Genomic DNA, 18266 nt, shown 5'->3' with positions numbered 1-18266 from the left:
TAATAATTTATTGCATTTGTTCTTTTAGTTTATTGCATTTCTGGTCTTTTATCGATGATTAATTTTATCAACTGTAATACTTTAATTTATTGCATTTGTTCTTTTAGTTTCGATGATTAATTTTATAAACTTTAATACTTTTTGATTATGTTTTAATCCGTTTTGATTATTTGATTAGCTGTCAATAATTTCATATCTACGTTCTTCATGGTGACTTTTCGCAACCTGCTAATAGTGTATTGCATTTCTGTTCTTTGAGCGATGATTAATTCTATAAAAATTTTATTTCTTTATTATGTTGAGTAGCTGTCAATAATTTTATGTTTACGTTCTCCATGGTGACTTTTCGCAACCTGCTAATAGTGTATTTCATTTCTGTTCTTTGATCGATGATTAATTTTATAAATTTTATGTCTACATTCTACGTGTAATATTACATAACCTGCTAATAATTTCTTGCATTTCTGTTCTTTTATCGATGATTAATTTTATTAATTTATTTATATCTATCAATGTATAAAACATAATATGTATTCTTAAAACTGGATAATTGTAATAAGAGTGATTATACCCTGCCTGCACGGACGGTAGAATCACGTCACGTTGACGTGCACAAGATGTAGTGACGTCGTAGTGAAGTGCTTGTCACTTACGATGCTATCAGAGTAATTACTCTTTTACTCCAGGTAGGAACGTTTTCAAACGAGTATGCCTTATTGTTACGGACGCGAGGTATTACAGGACGGAAAGCACATCCACAAACACCAAAATGACACGTCTCTTGTACAGCACGAACATTTTAATAATAGAATAAAGTATTTACACTATTTACAAAGTCGATAACGTCGTTTATTTCCGCGAGCAACGGAAATATCTATCGGAGCGATTCCGCGAGCGACGGAATTTATCATCCGTACCGATTCCGCGAGCGACGGAATTTTCACGCACTGAAAGTGATGGACTTTTATGTGCTAATTGAAGTGCCGAATTTATTGTGAGATATATACTTTGCAGACTGACTGTGAAGTGAGTCCGCGGATCGCTTGGAGCTCTATTTGTAGAGCCCGTAAATTTTTGCTAGACCCAATAGATTTCAAAGTTTTGGGGGTGACCCCCGCGTGCCGCACACGATTGGCACATGGTTGGGTCTCACGCAGCCCGATGATAAGAGACATGCGTGGAGCGAGCCGCAGGCCGAGCGATTGGTAGTCGCCGTCTGACGTCATCTCCTCGCGCATGTCTCCTGAGAAAAGTCGCGAGTGAACGGTTGGATTGCGGTTGATATTTGTCTCGATTTTGCGGGACAAACAGCGTAGAAAGAAAATATTTGTCCCGAATTTCCTTCTCAATTTCAACTCTCGAAACTTCTCGAATGACTTTATGAGACAAACATCACCCGTACAGCTATTCGAATGATCAATTTCTCAGACGATTCGGTTTCCGAAAATTCCTTTAATGCAATTCCGAACACTTATCTTTCTGTTATTGTAGGTAGTATTTCATATGTAGAATGCAAATATGCAACATTTTATAGGATGTTCCATTTGATTTTATGAAGTTACCCCTCATCCTTGTTAAAGGTAAAGCAGGGGCGACTTTCTGTTTATGCAGTTAACGAGGCCTGGTAGCATGCGGTAGCATTTTGTCTCACTCTCGCTCGGACAAATTAAGTCGAGTATGCTACCAAATGCACGAACTCTGGCATCACTGCGTACATGCTGTCTCACATCTTTGGCGCACGCGAGAAAATGTAGCTGCTGCCATCTTGACGAAAAGAACGAACTGTACATACGACGATGATGATAACGACGTTTCTTAATAGAAAATTTGCCAATTTAAGATTTTGTATCGCCATATTGTAGAGCACGTAGAAGAAAAATGAAAACACTTTGCCAATATATATAAGTAATATATGTTTCAAGATTCTCTTTTTGAAACAATGCCATCTTAGGCCGGTATTCATAGTCGAATCTTATATTTAAGACCGTCTTAAGTTTATCTGTAGATGCTGTATAGATTATTTCATTGACTACGGAGTATCTGAAGATACACTTAATCTTAAATATAAGATTGGACTATGAATACCGGCCTTAGTATGCGAATCGTGCGAAGTTCTTATTATTAGTTATAGTTTAAAAATTTTTGGTTTCAGGTTATATTTATTGGTTATATTTAAGTAAGTCTTTTTTCTTTCTATTTTTCTCTCTCTATTTTTCTTTCTCTTTTTCTATTATCTATTTCTTTCTATTTTTCTCTCTCTATTTTTCTTTCTCTTTTTCTATTATCTATTTCTTTCTATTTTTACATTTTATTTCATTCTCTCTCTCTCTCTACATTCCCTTTTCTTTTCTTTATTTCTATTCTTTCTCTTATTTTTTTCATTTTATTTTTAAGTTAAAGTCGCTTTGCACCCATATATATACAAGAATCGCTTTGCGCCCGTATCGATACAAGGATACAAGGTCGCTTTGCGCCCGTATATATACAAGTATACAAGGTCGCTTTGCGTCCGTATGTATACAAGTATACAAGGTCGCTTTGCGCCCGTATCGATACAAGTATACAAGGTCGCTTTGCGCCCGTATATATACAAGTATACAAGGTCGCTTTGCGTCCGTATATATACAAGTATACAAGGTCGCTTTGCGTCCGTATATATACAAGAATCGCTTTGCGCCCGTATATATACAAGTATACAAGGTCGCTTTGCGTCCGTATGTATACAAGTATACAAGAATCGCTTTGCGCCAGTATCGATACAAGTATACAAGGTCGCTTTGCGCCCGTATATATACAGGTATACAAGGTCGCTTTGCGCCCGTATATATACAGGTATACAAGGTCGCTTTGCGCCCGTATATATACAGGTATACAAGGTCGCTTTGCGTCCGTATATATACAAGTATACAAGGTCGCTTTGCGTCCGTATATATACAAGTATACAAGGTCGCTTTGCGTCCGTATATATACAAGTATACAAGGTCGCTTTGCATCCGTATATATACAAGTATACAAGGTCGCTTTGCGCCCGTATATATACAAGTATACAAAAGGAATTTAAAATGTCTTTAAAAGCAAGGGACATTATTTTGATGCCTGCAGACAAAGATATAATTACCAGAGGAGAATGGCTTAGTGATAAACATATTAATAATTTCCAACGACTTTTACAAAGTTGTTCAGATTATAGACCTGTTGATACAGTGCTAATACAGCATCTTGATTCAATAGAACCCATACCGAGAAATAGAAAGCATATCCAGGTACTACATAGTTCGTTGGGAGGAGGACATTGGGTATGTAGTTATTATGATGCAAAAAACATATTTATTTACGATTCGTTAAATAATAAAATGTTACATGAACATCATAAACAATTCTTGACGAAATTATTGCCAACACATGACTTTATCAAGTATCCTGTCAAATTTCCTACTGTGCAAAGTCAACCTAACGGTAGTGATTGCAGTGTTTTCGCAATAGCTTTTGCAGTTTCATTGTTATTTAACATTAAACCAGAAAAAGTAAGGTATGATCACAGCTTAATGCGTTTGCATTTAATAAAAATTTTTGAGACAAATATTATTGACCATTTTCCTTAAGATTTAAACTATGGCGTTCCTCAGAAAGTGCTTCCATTAACAGTGGTAAGAGCAAGAGGTTCAAGCTGCCCGTATGCGTATAAAACGTCAATATGACAAGGAATATTACATATTGAATCAATTAAAAGAAAATCACTTCTCAGCAATGTATGCATAATTTGGAAAAGAATCATGCTAAGAGGAAACAGCAGTATCTCCAGAATTTAGAATATAATCGTGCTGAAAAGCGGCGTCAATATGACCAGGATTTAGAGAAAAATCGTGCTGAAAAGCGGCGTCGATATGAACAGGATTTAAAGAATAATCGTGCTAAAAAGCAGCGTCGATATAAACAGAATTTAGAGAATAATCGTTCTCAACAACGGCGTCGATATGATCAGAATTTAGAGAATAATCGTTCTCAACAACGACGTCGATATGATCAGAATTTAGAGAATAATCGTTCTCAACAACGGCGTCGATATGATCAGAATTTAGAGAATAATCGTTCTCAACAGCGGCGTCGATATGAACAGGATTTAGAGAATAATCGTGCTCAACATCGGCGTCGATATAACAACAATTTAGTAAAAGAACGTGTGCAAAAACGAAAACGTTATTTCATAAATTCTGAGCGTGAACGAGAAAGACAAAAAGAATTATCTTCTGATCGTAAGTGGCTTTATAATAAGCGATATTATCAGAAAAGAAAGTCTAATTCGATACTTGAAAATGAAAATCATATTGCCGAAAATATTTGTAAAAAATATGTCAAAATTCGAGCGAGGAATTTTATAAAAATTCGCGATTCTTCGGAAGTATTCGTAAAAAATATTTTAGACAAGCTTGATATTACAGATTGCAGCAAAGGTTATATTGAAAAACGATTAGAAGTTGAAAAAGTCATACGCTGGTGTATGCATCTAAGAGACTGTAATATTCGTAATGTACATAAAATGTTAACTCTGCTTAAAAACAAATCAGAAACATGTTTGACTATTGTTGCAGAATGTTCTACAGTTGATGACAAATTACGTGCACTGTGTGGCATATCTAGACATACAGCTTCGTCCGAAAATTATTTCGTTGATTCGATTTATCACGGTATAATTTCATCTGAAGTCAATATAAGGGAGTCTCTAATAATAAATACGAAAGGACAGACTGAAAATATATTACCCTTGATGGAGGGAAAGGCAAACAAATTGTGGTTGTGCAATTCTTTAGGTAAAATTAACGATCCACTTCTAATTGATCGATATCAAAAACTTCTAAAAGCTATAAATATATGTACTTTAAAGAACGTATCAAAACTCATGTACAATATTTATGAATGTACTGTGAAAACTTCAAATGATAAATTAGGCCATACGCATAGCTGTTATATTGATTTAAATCTTTGTAAAGCTATGTCAGTTCCAATGCAGTTATTATCGCCTCATTTCCCCAAAGTAAGAAATATTAAACGTTTGATGTATCAACTTAAGAATTTTTATCAAAAATTGTTGTATTTGGACGAAGCATTATATTCTGCTGATTTGAATATATTAAATGAAATTGTAACTTCAGCACAAGAAAAAGTAGATATGTACAAGCATAAGCAAACTGGAATAATTTTGAGTGATGATATTATTTCTAAATATCATAATGCATTTACGATTTTTAAAAAACGTTCACTGGACACACCGCGGTATATTTATATATCGTGTGAGAGACTTTGTTATAAAAGAAGTGTTTCTAAACTTAGTGAACTTAAAAAAGCACGAACTAATCCAATTTGGAAAGATTTGATGGCATATGTAGAGCAAGAAAAAATCAATCCGCAATATATATATGTCATTATTGTGATCGGAAATTTCGTAGCGGTTTGATGCCTGCTTACTGCATTCTAAATAATCTCTCTGTACATGATGTACCTGAGGTAATATCGTCTCTTCATGATTTTGAGAAGTTGCTTTTACAAAGAGCTAAAGCTTTTCAAACTGTTGTTAAAATGGGAACAGTTATTAATAAAAAAATACCTGAAAGACAGAAGATACAAAAAGTTAAAGGTAGAACATTTCATTTACCACTTCCTTTACAACAGACTTTAAATAAATTATGTTCTAACACTGATCCAATAAACCTAAATCACGAATTAATTTTACTTCGAAATGTTCCAACTAAATCAAAAATTATCTGGAAAGATTTAGTGGATATTAAAAAAGTATTTGAAGCTCTAATATGGTTGAAAAATAATAATCCTTTATATTCTAAAATTGTACTGCCCGAAACTCCCGATAAACTATTTTTGGGGAATTTGGACAATATGGAATTTGAAATGCAACAAACAGAAAATGATGCAAGAGTTTCATTTAGGAACGAATGTGAATCGGTAAATAATTTAGAATTACAGATGCAAGAGATGAAAATAGATGTAGAAGTTACATTAGACGACCAACGCAAGGCAATGCTGACTCAAAAAGATAAAGATGATAGTTATTACGAGCAGTTTACCATAGTTCCTCTACATGCAAATAAAGAAAATCAAACTGCGAGTACCTTATATCAAGTGTTACCAATTCAGGATTCACCCTTGGATAATCGGGAAAAAAAATTTGGATTTGATGTGTTTTCCAGATTTATTCCCACTTGGTTGTAATGACGAATGCGATGAAACTAGACCGGTGAAACTTCAGGAACATGAATATGTTTAATGTCTTTTTACGTCTAGGCATCCACAATTTAGAGTAAATCAACAATACTTGTTTTATGAGTTAAATAAGGCGATTATTCGTCAGTTACGTCGTGGAATTTACCATAAACTGAATATAACTAATCCACGGATTCGTTACACGGCTGCGGAGTATTTAGAGGCTATGTCGAAAGAAATTTTGGAATCTGACTTAAATACAATGTTTTCTTCACTTCGAAATACGGAACAATATTGGCGTAGACCGAGAAGTGATTTGTCTTGCATGACACAACATTACGGACCTGCGACATGGTTTCTAATATTAAGTCCTAGTGAATGGCTATGGGACGATTTAGGTGAATATATTCGTGAAGTAAATGGATGGCAAAACTCTTCATTGAGTACCAGTGCACTTGTTGCTAAAGATCTTGTGTTAACGTCGAGATTTCTTGATAATAAATTTCGGGCAATGCTTGATTTTATTTGTTCCAAAGATTGTCCGATCGGTGAAGTAACACACTATTTTTGGCGACGAGAATATCAAGGTAGAGGTATACAGCATTTCCATTTACTAATTTGGATTAAAGATGCACCGATTTTCGGTGAATCTTCTATTCAAGAAGTCTCTGAATTTATTTCAAAATACATAAGCTGCGAAATGCCAGATAAAAATATTTCGCCATTATTGTACAGACGCGTTGATACGCATCAACGACACAAACATAATGATTATTGTCTTCGATCTAAAAAAGTAGGACGTAAGGTTATTCGTAGGTGTCGGTTTGGATTTCCTTGTCCCGTTATTGAAACGGTAAATATGAGAGACGTGCCAACTGCAATAGCAGGTAGAAAACAATTAAAACATAAAAGCAGATTGTACGATCTTCCTCGAACAAATAATGAAGTCGATATCAATGATTATAATCCTGTTCTTCTTACTGCATGGGAAGGAAATATGGATATACAATTTATTGGTGAAAAGTCGACATTGCTCACTCGGTACGTTACTAAATATTTGAATAAAGCAGCGAAAAGTGAGTTATCTGATTTTGATCTTGCGAATAGTAAGAATGATAAAAATAAATTATTGGCAAGTGTTCTTTGGAATTTTGCTTTACGATCCATAAGCAGTAGAGAATGTGGGGCTCTTGCAGCTGCTGATACATTGCTAGGTATTCCTTTATATGGGACTGATCGAAATACGACGATTAAATGGTTAGATGTTCATATAATCACAACAAATTACCTTTTTAATAAAGGTACAAAAAAGGCGCCAAGTATACGCGCGCGAAGAAAAAACGAACTCTACAAAAGTAATGATATCAAACCATTGCGCCAACTATAAAAATGGGTATTTATGCAAATCAGAAAATCTATTACTTTATTATTATGTATACAACATCCTATTCCAATCCAAGCGTTGTTTTAATTCTCTTTAAATATTATTATAGTATTTTTTCACAAAAATGTATGAAATCTTCAAATTGCGCCAAGTGCAGAGAGAATGTATCGAAAATTAATTATTGTACTATTTAAAAAACTCAAGTGGTAATATTATTCTCAATTAAAAAGAGAATATATGTATATATTGTTTTGAAAAATTATTGTTGTACTACTTTCAAAAAATAAAAAGTGATACATATCTTTTTATGGTCACTCTTCCTCTTCCAATCCAAGTGGTAGTAGCTTTCATTTATCACTTGGATTTTAATTTGTTTGAATTCTAATGGAAGGAATAGAAAACGTAATAGAAAAGAATAAAAGAGGTTACAGTACAAAATGTAAAACAAAATAATATTTAGTTAGTGCAATAAACTTGGCGCTGCTAGACCGAGTAATACGAGAAATGCTTTTCTCTCTTTCATCGTTTAAGGCCCAATGTCTTCACCTCTCGATAACTTTATCCAGAAGATATCTCGTAGAATCAGGTTTCTTCACCTTTGTAACCTGACAGAATATGGTAATTTATAATAACATTCTAGACACTTTGTGTCAAAAATGAGTAGTATGAAGAATAGCTATCCGTTAAGTACGTAATCAGAGGTTTCAATAAAGAAAACAAATTTTTAGTTATCTGGAAGATAGCTATTGAGAGGTATGAAGAAACTGGGCATAATAGTAGGTGTGTATGTTCTCTCTCTCTCCCTCTCTCTCTCTCTCTCCATCTATCTATCTATCTATCTATCTATCTATCTATCTATCTTTCATCATTAAATGTAAGCTGTTTGTCAAATTTAGATTAGATTTAAGTTTTATATATAATAATATAATAAGCGCTTGTGCATGCGTAAAATTTCTTGGATTTCAGTTTTATATCTGAACGAGCAACTTGAGGTTTTATATAAAGTGCATTCGTGCGTTAAGGGGCGGTAGCGAGGTCCAGCAGCGCCAAGATTTTGCACTAACTAAATATTATTTTTTTTACATTTTGTACTGTAACCTCTTTTATTCTTTTCTATTACGTTTTCTATTCCTTCCATTAGAATTCAAACAAATTAAAATCCAAGTGATAAATGAAAGCTACTACCACTTGGATTGGAAGAGGAAGAGTGACCATAAAAAGATATGTATCACTTTTTATTTTTTGAAAGTAGTACAACAATAATTTTTCAAAACAATATATACATATATTCTCTTTCTAATTGAGAAGAATATTACCACTTGAGTTTTTTAAATAGTACAATAATTAATTTTCGATACATTCTCTCTGCACTTGGCGCAATTTGAAGATTTCATACATTTTTGTGAAAAAATACTATAATAATATTTAAAGAGAATTAAAACAACGCTTGGATTGGAATAGGATGTTGTATACTTAATAATAAAATAATAGATTTTCTGATTTGCATAAATACCCATTTTTATAGTTGGCGCAATGGTTTGATATCATTACTTTTGTAGAGTTCGTTTTTTCTTCGCGCGCGTATACTTGGCGCCTTTTTTGTACCTTTTTTTAAAAAGGTAATTTTGTTGTGAGATCATTACTTTTGTAGAGTTCTTTTTTCTTCGTTTTATTAACGGCATTAATAACATTTATTATCAGCAAAATGATATTTCGCACTAAATTATTAGTTACTTACTTTATTACAGTATAATTTTGCAACTATGCAACACTTCTTATACTCTCACCAACCCTGTATGGGCGCAAAGCGATCCTTGTATATATACGGGAGCTAATATATACTTTATGTACTATCAAGTTTTTGTAAGAATAATATATAAATATCTTTAGCACCTCTAGGCTATTGCGTTTTTTTAATTTGTGCATCATGAGCTTCAGTCCAATTACTAGACATTCCTTCTCTACATATACTCGTGTAATGACCATCCTCAATACATAAACCACTATGAAATATAGCATTCATAAGCTTATACGTTTGTCCAGCTATTAAAACTTTAGTTGTAGGAATAGTACATATATTAAATTTACGTATTGCTTTCACCATTTTATCATCTTGCGATGAAAATAATACTAAACGAATAATAACTATATCTTTCGTTACTGTTAATTCGTTCTTAAACAAAATAGCATTTCCTGTACACTGTTCACATGACCCATCTGATTCACACCAACGTGAAAATGTAACATTTAATAAATCATTAAGAGTATAGCTTTTTTTCCCCAAATTGTTAATAGGTATTGAAATAACTACATCCTTACAAGTAAATTCCTTTGTATAATCACAAGATTTACATCGACTAGTAGAAGTTACTTGATGCTCTACCAGTTGTCTTATGCAATCATATTTAGTGAACAGGATTGTAAGAAACTCGAATACATTACGTTTTACATTTATTGAAACGGTTCTCCTAAATATTGCCGTACTGCATATGTATTCAAATTGCACATTCCATTTTCATATCGATGCATCAACATTCTTAAAACATCTGATTTATTACACTTCACCAATTGTTTTCTAATAGGACTTAAATGCATTAGACATTATAATGCTGCATTTGCATAACCCGAAACATTGTCTGTATTTTGAAAACCATATAAAACCCAAGCAACATTTTGTCGTAAGTTTTGACATATTCTAAATATATATTTCTAAACATATGTTTATATCATATAAATATATGTTTAGAACAGGGCAATCATGTTGAATCGTCTTGACTTTACTTCTCTCATAGTTTCCGAGATATTCGCAATTATCTTTGAAAAATAGTTTTTTCGCGATATCGCGAACGGAGCGTCCTAGAGGGTTCGTTCAGGGCCCATTCGACGGGAATTTTCGAGCAGCGTCGAATGCTGCCAGAAACAATCATCTATCTCTCATAGTTTCCGAGATATTCGCAATTGTCTTTATAAATGGTTTTTACGCGATATCTCGCGAACGGACCGTTCTAGAGGGTTCGTTCAGGGCCCATTCGACGGGGATTTTTGAGCCGCAATGAGTACGCTATATATTACAAGACCGACTGCTGCTGCTGCCATCTAGGAATAGAAAAATGGGTAAATATATACAATAACGGACCGAGCCTCAATGACCTTGACCTTGACATATATTGTAGAGATCACCTCCCTGAGTGACTTTCAAGAGGTTTTAGCCGTCGCTTGTTGTTTATTAAAAAGTTATTAACAAAAGAAGTTTAATAATTTTGCAGGAATTTTCAGCTGTCCACGCGAAGCAAGGACTTGAGTTTGACATATATTACAAAGGTCACCTTCCTGAATAACCCGCACTAGGTTTCACCCTTTGCTCGTTGTTTGGTAAAAAGTTATTAACAAAAATGTTTAATGAATAAAGTATAATTTTACGATACCATATACATTTACGAAAGGGTATATTTGATGGAATGTTAGCTTTACATCAGAAATAGGGTTGGGTTAGGTTATATTTTCCGAAACTGGAGTCCCGGACACATACGCTCGTTTTCAGCCCGCTTCGCGGGAGGGCGGGGGGAAGGGGCTTTGCTCCTCCCCCCGCCGGAATTCGTGGCGTGTACCAAGTGATCAAAATCTGCACGGTGAAATCTGTTACACTGTCCCCGGCGGGGGAGGGGCAAAGCCCCTCCCGCGAAACGGGCTGAAAACGAGCGTATGTGTCCGGTGCTCCAGTTATGGAAAATATAACCTAACCAGGTTAGGTTAGGTTAGGTTAGGTTAAGTTAAAGCAAAAAATACTTTGTATTTAACTGTTTGTACTTTTGGTTAAAGTGAAGAATACTTTGTACTTACATTAAAAGAAACTATTCTATATATTAACAATTCACTGCTTTAAATGACTTTTCTTTCTTCGTTCATATACATATTCGTCGTTTATATCTTTCAATATTCAAAATAACTACTATATTTTCGAAATTTCTTTTGTTAATAACTTTTTCATAAACAACGATCGACGACTAAAACCTAGTGCGGGTTATTCGGGAAGGTGACCTTTGTAATATATGTCAATATCATGTTCTTGCTTCACTTGGACAGCTAACAATTCGTGCGAAAGCATTAAACTTTTTTGTTAATAACTTTTTAATAAATAACGAGCGACGGCTAAAACCTTTTGAAGGTTACTCAGGAGGGTGACTCTATAATATATGTCACGGTCAAGGTCATCGGGGCTGGGTCCGTTATTGTATATATTTACCGAAAAATGTACTGCACAAACGACGACGACGGTAATGATAACGACGTTTCTTAATCGAAAATTTTCCAATTTCATACTTTGCATCGTAATATCTGCACTCGTAATGCACATAGAAAAAAAAATTAAAAAACTTTTCTAATATAATAATTCGACCCCAAGCTATCCATTGAGGTTACTCTGAAAATGATCTTTTCAGAGGTTATTAAGATCTGATAATCTAAGCGTGTCTGAAAACGTCGCTTCACGTAACAGTACACGATCGGTCTCGCTGCGCGTATACTTGGCGCGAGACACTACCGTGTCTCTTGATACGACAGAGGAAATTTAAAAAATCGTAAAGAAATTGAAGCTCTTGATCGTGAATCTACAGATATATTTCATCCATCTTTAGTAGATAATTATTATCCGAATAGACCGGAAGAATTAGAATCTGTGTCTCTTTATGAATTCGCACAAGGTATGATATCACGACAATCGAACCGCGAAATAATATTATTGAATACTATAAAATAGATAATAGTCATTACCTTAAAAGGCGACAACGTGGATATCTTATTAATCATTATAGACATAATGTTAATAATCGACCGGAAGAATATTTCTTTTCATTACTGCTTATGTTTAAACCATGGTGGAAATTGGAGGATCTTAGAGATAGTTGTAATATTTATGCGGAATCATTTCATAAAGTAAAACTACATCTTACGCAGGCATTGCAATACCATGAAAAGCTAGAAGAATTAAAAAAAGCATTTGAAACTGCGCAAAAGTTAGTTCGGCAATTATATGAAGAATTCCAAAAAAACGTGTCTTAGGATGACCCTGACAATCCGATAGGCGTTCAAAATATAGAAGCTGGTGAAGCAATGCAAGATTTTAGAGATCTTGGCAATAAAATAGATGACAAAATTAATGTGTCTCAAATGATAGCAAAATTAAATACGGATCAGAAAAGAATATTCGATAGAGTCATTGATACTGTAAGGTCAGATAATTCGATATTACGATTGTATGTTAGCGGAGAAGGTGGAACTGGAAAGAGTTTCTTAATTAAAACAATTAAGTGTTGGATAAAATGATATCTCAAAGATACCGCTGTAGCGGCACCTACTGGCATAGCAGCGTTTAATGTAGACGGTTTGACAGTTCATAGATTGCTTCAATTACCTGTTGAACATGGTCTTACTACAAACTATAAACAATTGCCTGATCATGTGTTAAAAGTTTTACGAGCAGATCTCAAGGATGTTGTTCTTTTTGTGATTGATGAAGTGTCAATGATATCTAATTTGACTTTAATATATATAAATCTTCGATTGTCTGAAATATTTAATACTAATGACTGTGAAGACGGTTGGTTCGGTCGAAAGCACATTCTTTTATTTGGCGATCTGCTTCAATTACCTCCTGTACATGAAGATCCTATTTTTGTACGATTACCAAATGACAAAATTAATAAATATGTGGGTTCTTTAACTGCTGTTAATTTATGGACTACATTATTTGATTATGATGAGTTGACGATCAATATGCGTCAGCAAGGGAATAACTCTTATCGACAGTTGTTGTCAAGAATTCGTATTGGTTTATTGACAAAGTCTGATTGCGAGATTCTTGAAAATAGAAAAATATCGTTTAAAGGTGATTCTTTTAAATCAAGATTAACCGAATTACGTAATTTTATTAATGATTTTCTGTTGGACATTGTTTGTTTATTGCCTACTCGTCATATGTGTGATGTTCTTAATGCTGCAATGTTAAACCGCATTGCTTCGAAAGAGATATTATTAATTGCCAAAGACACGATTGACTGTATACCATATGTGAGAAAGAAAGTATCAAAAGTATTATCGAATAATGATGATGATAATTCTAAAACTGGACTTTCAAAAGAAATTGCAATTAAGATTGGAGCAAAAGTTATGATAAGGCGTAATATTGATGCTACTTTAGGTCTTGTGAATGGTACAATAGCTAAGGTAATATCAGTTGTACAAGATACGTCTACCGATGATGTAGAAAAAATAAAGCTTCTTTTACCATCAGGATTAGAATATTTAATTGAAAGAGTGAGCGTTAAATTTGAAGTGGTGGATAGAGCGTTTGTTACTAGAAAACAATTTCCATTGTGTCTGAGTTATGAAATCACCATTCATAAAAGTCAAGGATTGAGCTTACAAAGTGCTATCATGGACATAGGCAACTCTATATTTAATTGCGGTCAAGTTTATGTTGCATTATCACGAGTAACGTCTCTAGAAGGGTTGCATTTAATTAACTATGATCCTTCGTCAGTAACAGCTGATGAAAAAGCTATTAGGGAATATAATCGACTAAGAAATAAGTACAAACCAGAAGCAGAAATAATTACTGTTGCAAAAGAACGCTATCGCAAAGTGAAAGATGTTCCATGGGCATTGCCAAAAGTAATTGCTTCAATTCAAGAGAATTGTCAAAATAAAAATAAAAAATTACGACAAAATGTTGCTTGGGTGTTATATGGTTTTCAAAATACAGACAATGTTTCGGGTTATGCAAATGCAGCATTATAATGTCTAATGCATTTAAGTCCTATTAGAAAACAATTGGTGAAGTGTAATAAATCAGATGTTTTAAGAATGTTGATGCATCGATATGAAAATGGAATGTGCAATTTGAATACATATGCAGTACGGCAATATTTAGGAGAACCGTTTCAATAAATGTAAAACGTAATGTATTCGAGTTTCTTACAATCCTGTTCACTAAATATGATTGCATAAGACAACTGGTAGAGCATCAAGTAACTTCTACTAGTCGATGTAAATCTTGTGATTATACAAAGGAATTTACTTGTAAGGATGTAGTTATTTCAATACCTATTAACAATTTGGGGAAAAAAAGCTATACTCTTAATGATTTATTAAATGTTACATTTTCACGTTGGTGTGAATCAGATGGGTCATGTGAACAGTGTACAGGAAATGCTATTTTGTTTAAGAACGAATTAACAGTAACGAAAGATATAGTTATTATTCGTTTAGTATTATTTTCATCGCAAGATGATAAAATGGTGAAAGCAATACGTAAATTTAATATATGTACTATTCCTACAACTAAAGTTTTAATAGCTGGACAAACGTATAAGCTTATGAATGCTATATTTCATAGTGGTTTATGTATTGAGGATGGTCATTACACGAGTATATGTAGAGAAGGAATGTCTAGTAATTGGACTGAAGCTCATGATGCACAAATTAAAAAAACGCAATAGCCTAGAGGTGCTAAAGATATTTATATATTATTCTTACAAAAACTTGATAGTACATAAAGTATATATTAGCTCCCGTATATATACAAGGATCGCTTTGCGCTCATATCTATACAAGGATACAAGGTCGCTTTGCGCCCCATACAAGGTCGCTTTGCGCCCATACAAGGTCGCTGAGAGCAAAACAAGTGTTGCTCTAATCTGATCCAGCCAGTTAAGGCAAGATCGTGCTCTGATCTGATCCAGCCAGTTAAGGCAAGATCGATCACTGATCCAGCCATTTAAGGCAAGATCGTGCTCTGATCCAGCCAGTTAGGCCGGATTTACAATAGGTGTAGTAAGCTTTAAGCCGTAAGAAATTGACCAATCTCAGTGGAATATGAGGAGAAAGATCGATTGTGATTGATCAATTTCTTCCGGCTTAAAGCTGACTACACCTATTGTAGATCTAGGCTTAAGGCAAGATCGTGCTCTGATCCAGCCAATTAAGGCAAAATCATGCCGTTATGTAGTCAATATACAGGGTGTCTGAGACCACCCGTACATGCCGAATATTTTGATAACTGAGCGTGACAGATAAAAATGTTTTAATCAAAAGTTGTAGGGCTTTAACAATTACATGAAATGGTGATACATATTTGACCTTGACAGCAGTTATGCAGGAAGTCTCAAGGTCAACTTTAAAATCTTAAATGGAAACTCCCATTTTTTATTATATCATCTTCTTCTACCAATTAATTGGAACAACTTTTGTCTGAAACATGTTTTCTGAAAATGCCTCCATAGTGATACCAAATACTATGTTACACAAACCAATTATGAATACGTAAAAGCATTTAAAAAAAACTGAAATAGCTGTCCCGTATTTGGGACAGCTATTTCAGTTTTTTTTAAATGCTTTTACGTATTCATAATTGGTTTGTGTAACATAGTATTTGGTATCACTATGGAGGCATTTTCAGAAAACATGTTTCAGACAAAAGTTGTTCCAATTAATTGGTAGAAGAAGATGATATAATAAAAAATGGGAGTTTCCATTTAAGATTTTAAAGTTGACCTTGAGACTTCCTGCATAACTGCTGTCAAGGTCAAATATGTATCACCATTTCATGTAATTGTTAAAGCCCTACAACTTTTGATTAAAACATTTTTATCTGTCACGCTCAGTTATCAAAATATTCGGCATGTACGGGTGGTCTCAGACACCCTGTATATACAAGGATCGCTTTGCGCCCGTATATATACAAGGATACAAGGTCGCTTTGCGCCCATACAGGATTGGTGAGAGTAAAAGAAGTGTTGCATAGTTGCAAAATTATACTGTAATAAAGTAAGTAACTAATAATTTAGTGCGAAATATCATTTTGCTTATAATAAATGTTATTAATGCCGTTAACAAAAACAGAATAAGATACTTCACACTACAAAATGTGTGAAATGACAAAAAATTACCTTTTTTAAAAAAGGTACAAAAAGCGCCAGGTATACGCGCGCGAAGAAAAAAAGGACTCTACAAAAGTAATGATATCACAACAAAATTACCTTTTTTAAAAAAGGTACAAAAAGCGCCAGGTATACGCGCGCGAAGAAAAAAAGAACTCTACAAAAGTAATGATATCACAACAAAATTACCTATTTAAAAAAAGGTACAAAAAAGGCGCTAAGTATACGCGCGCGAAGAAAAAAAGAACTCTACAAAACTAATGATATCTTTTCAAATCCGAAGTTCTTTCAAAAAAGAACTCTACAAAATCAATGATATTAACAAATTGCGCCAACTACAATGAGTATTTATGTAAACCAGAAAATCTATTACTTTTTATTACTCTTTGGCAGATATTCATTGTTGATTCTTATTTAAAACCATGTTAAGTACAAAATTCTTTTAAAAAAGAACTCTACAAAAGTAATGATATCAAACCATTGCGCCAACTATGAAAATGAGTATTTATGCAAATCAGAAAATCTATTACTTTAGTTGGGTATTTATGCAAACCAGAAAATCTATTACTTTTTATTATTACTCTTTGGCCGATATTCATTGTTGATTCTTATTTAAAACCATGTTAAGTACAATTATAAGATATTTGTTTGAAACCAATCACACAGCCGTATTAGCATCTTAAGACAGTACTTCAGATCGTCTGGAAATAAGAACGGACTATGAATACTGGCCTTTGATATTAAAGTGCTATATCAAGTTAATAATATATGATTCTGTAATACATTACATTCAACATACAAATAAATATTTTAATATTATTATCTCCTAGTTACGATCTGAAATAATAATGTCCTAAGATACTAATGCGGCTCTGTGATTGGTTTCAAACATCTTATGATTGTATTTAAAACGGCCTTAAAGATTTTATTAGAAAAATAAAGGATATAATAAAAATAAGCAGATATTTTTATACAATAAATATTTTAATACATATAAATATGTCTGTACAAATAAGTGTTTTTTTTTAAATACTTGGCGCTGCTGAATGAATATATTAATTGCCTTATTATAATGTAAAACAATATGGTCCATATTCTCAGCTCACTTTTATCAATAAATGCTCGTCTTTATTGCTGATAGTCCATAATATATGTAACGTGAACTATATACTAAATGCACACATCATAAAAGTGAGCTGAGAATATGGACCTATGTGCTCTAAACTGTCATTACAGAATCATATATTATTAACTTGATATAGCACTTTAATATCAAAGGCCAGTATTCATAGTCCGTTCTTATTTCCAGACGATCTGAAGTACTGTCTTAAGATGCTAATACGGCTGTGTGATTGGTTTCAAACAAATATCTTATAATTGTACTTAACATGGTTTTAAATAAGAATCAACAATGAATATCGGCCAAAGAGTAATAATAAAAAGTAATAGATTTTCTGGTTTGCATAAATACCCAACTAAAGTAATAGATTTTCTGATTTGCATAAATACTCATTTTCATAGTTGGCGCAATGGTTTGATATCATTACTTTTGTAGAGTTCTTTTTTAAAAGAATTTTGTACTTAACATGGTTTTAAATAAGAATCAACAATGAATATCTGCCAAAGAGTAATAAAAAGTAATAGATTTTCTGGTTTACATAAATACTCATTGTAGTTGGCGCAATTTGTTAATATCATTGATTTTGTAGAGTTCTTTTTTGAAAGAACTTCGG

At 33.4% G+C, this 18266-nt stretch overlaps 1 pseudogene; it reads left to right on the top strand.

Moving 5' to 3' along the window:
• The first annotated feature begins 12267 nt into the window (after positions 1 to 12267).
• On the top strand, positions 12268 to 15098 carry LOC113562094 (annotated as a pseudogene).
• Positions 15099 to 18266: the final 3168 nt, after the last annotated feature.

Source organism: Ooceraea biroi, chromosome 6 (assembly GCF_003672135.1).
Source record: "Ooceraea biroi isolate clonal line C1 chromosome 6, Obir_v5.4, whole genome shotgun sequence".
Taxonomy (NCBI): Eukaryota; Metazoa; Arthropoda; class Insecta; order Hymenoptera; family Formicidae; genus Ooceraea; species Ooceraea biroi.
This window is presented reverse-complemented; position numbering and strand designations above follow the sequence as displayed.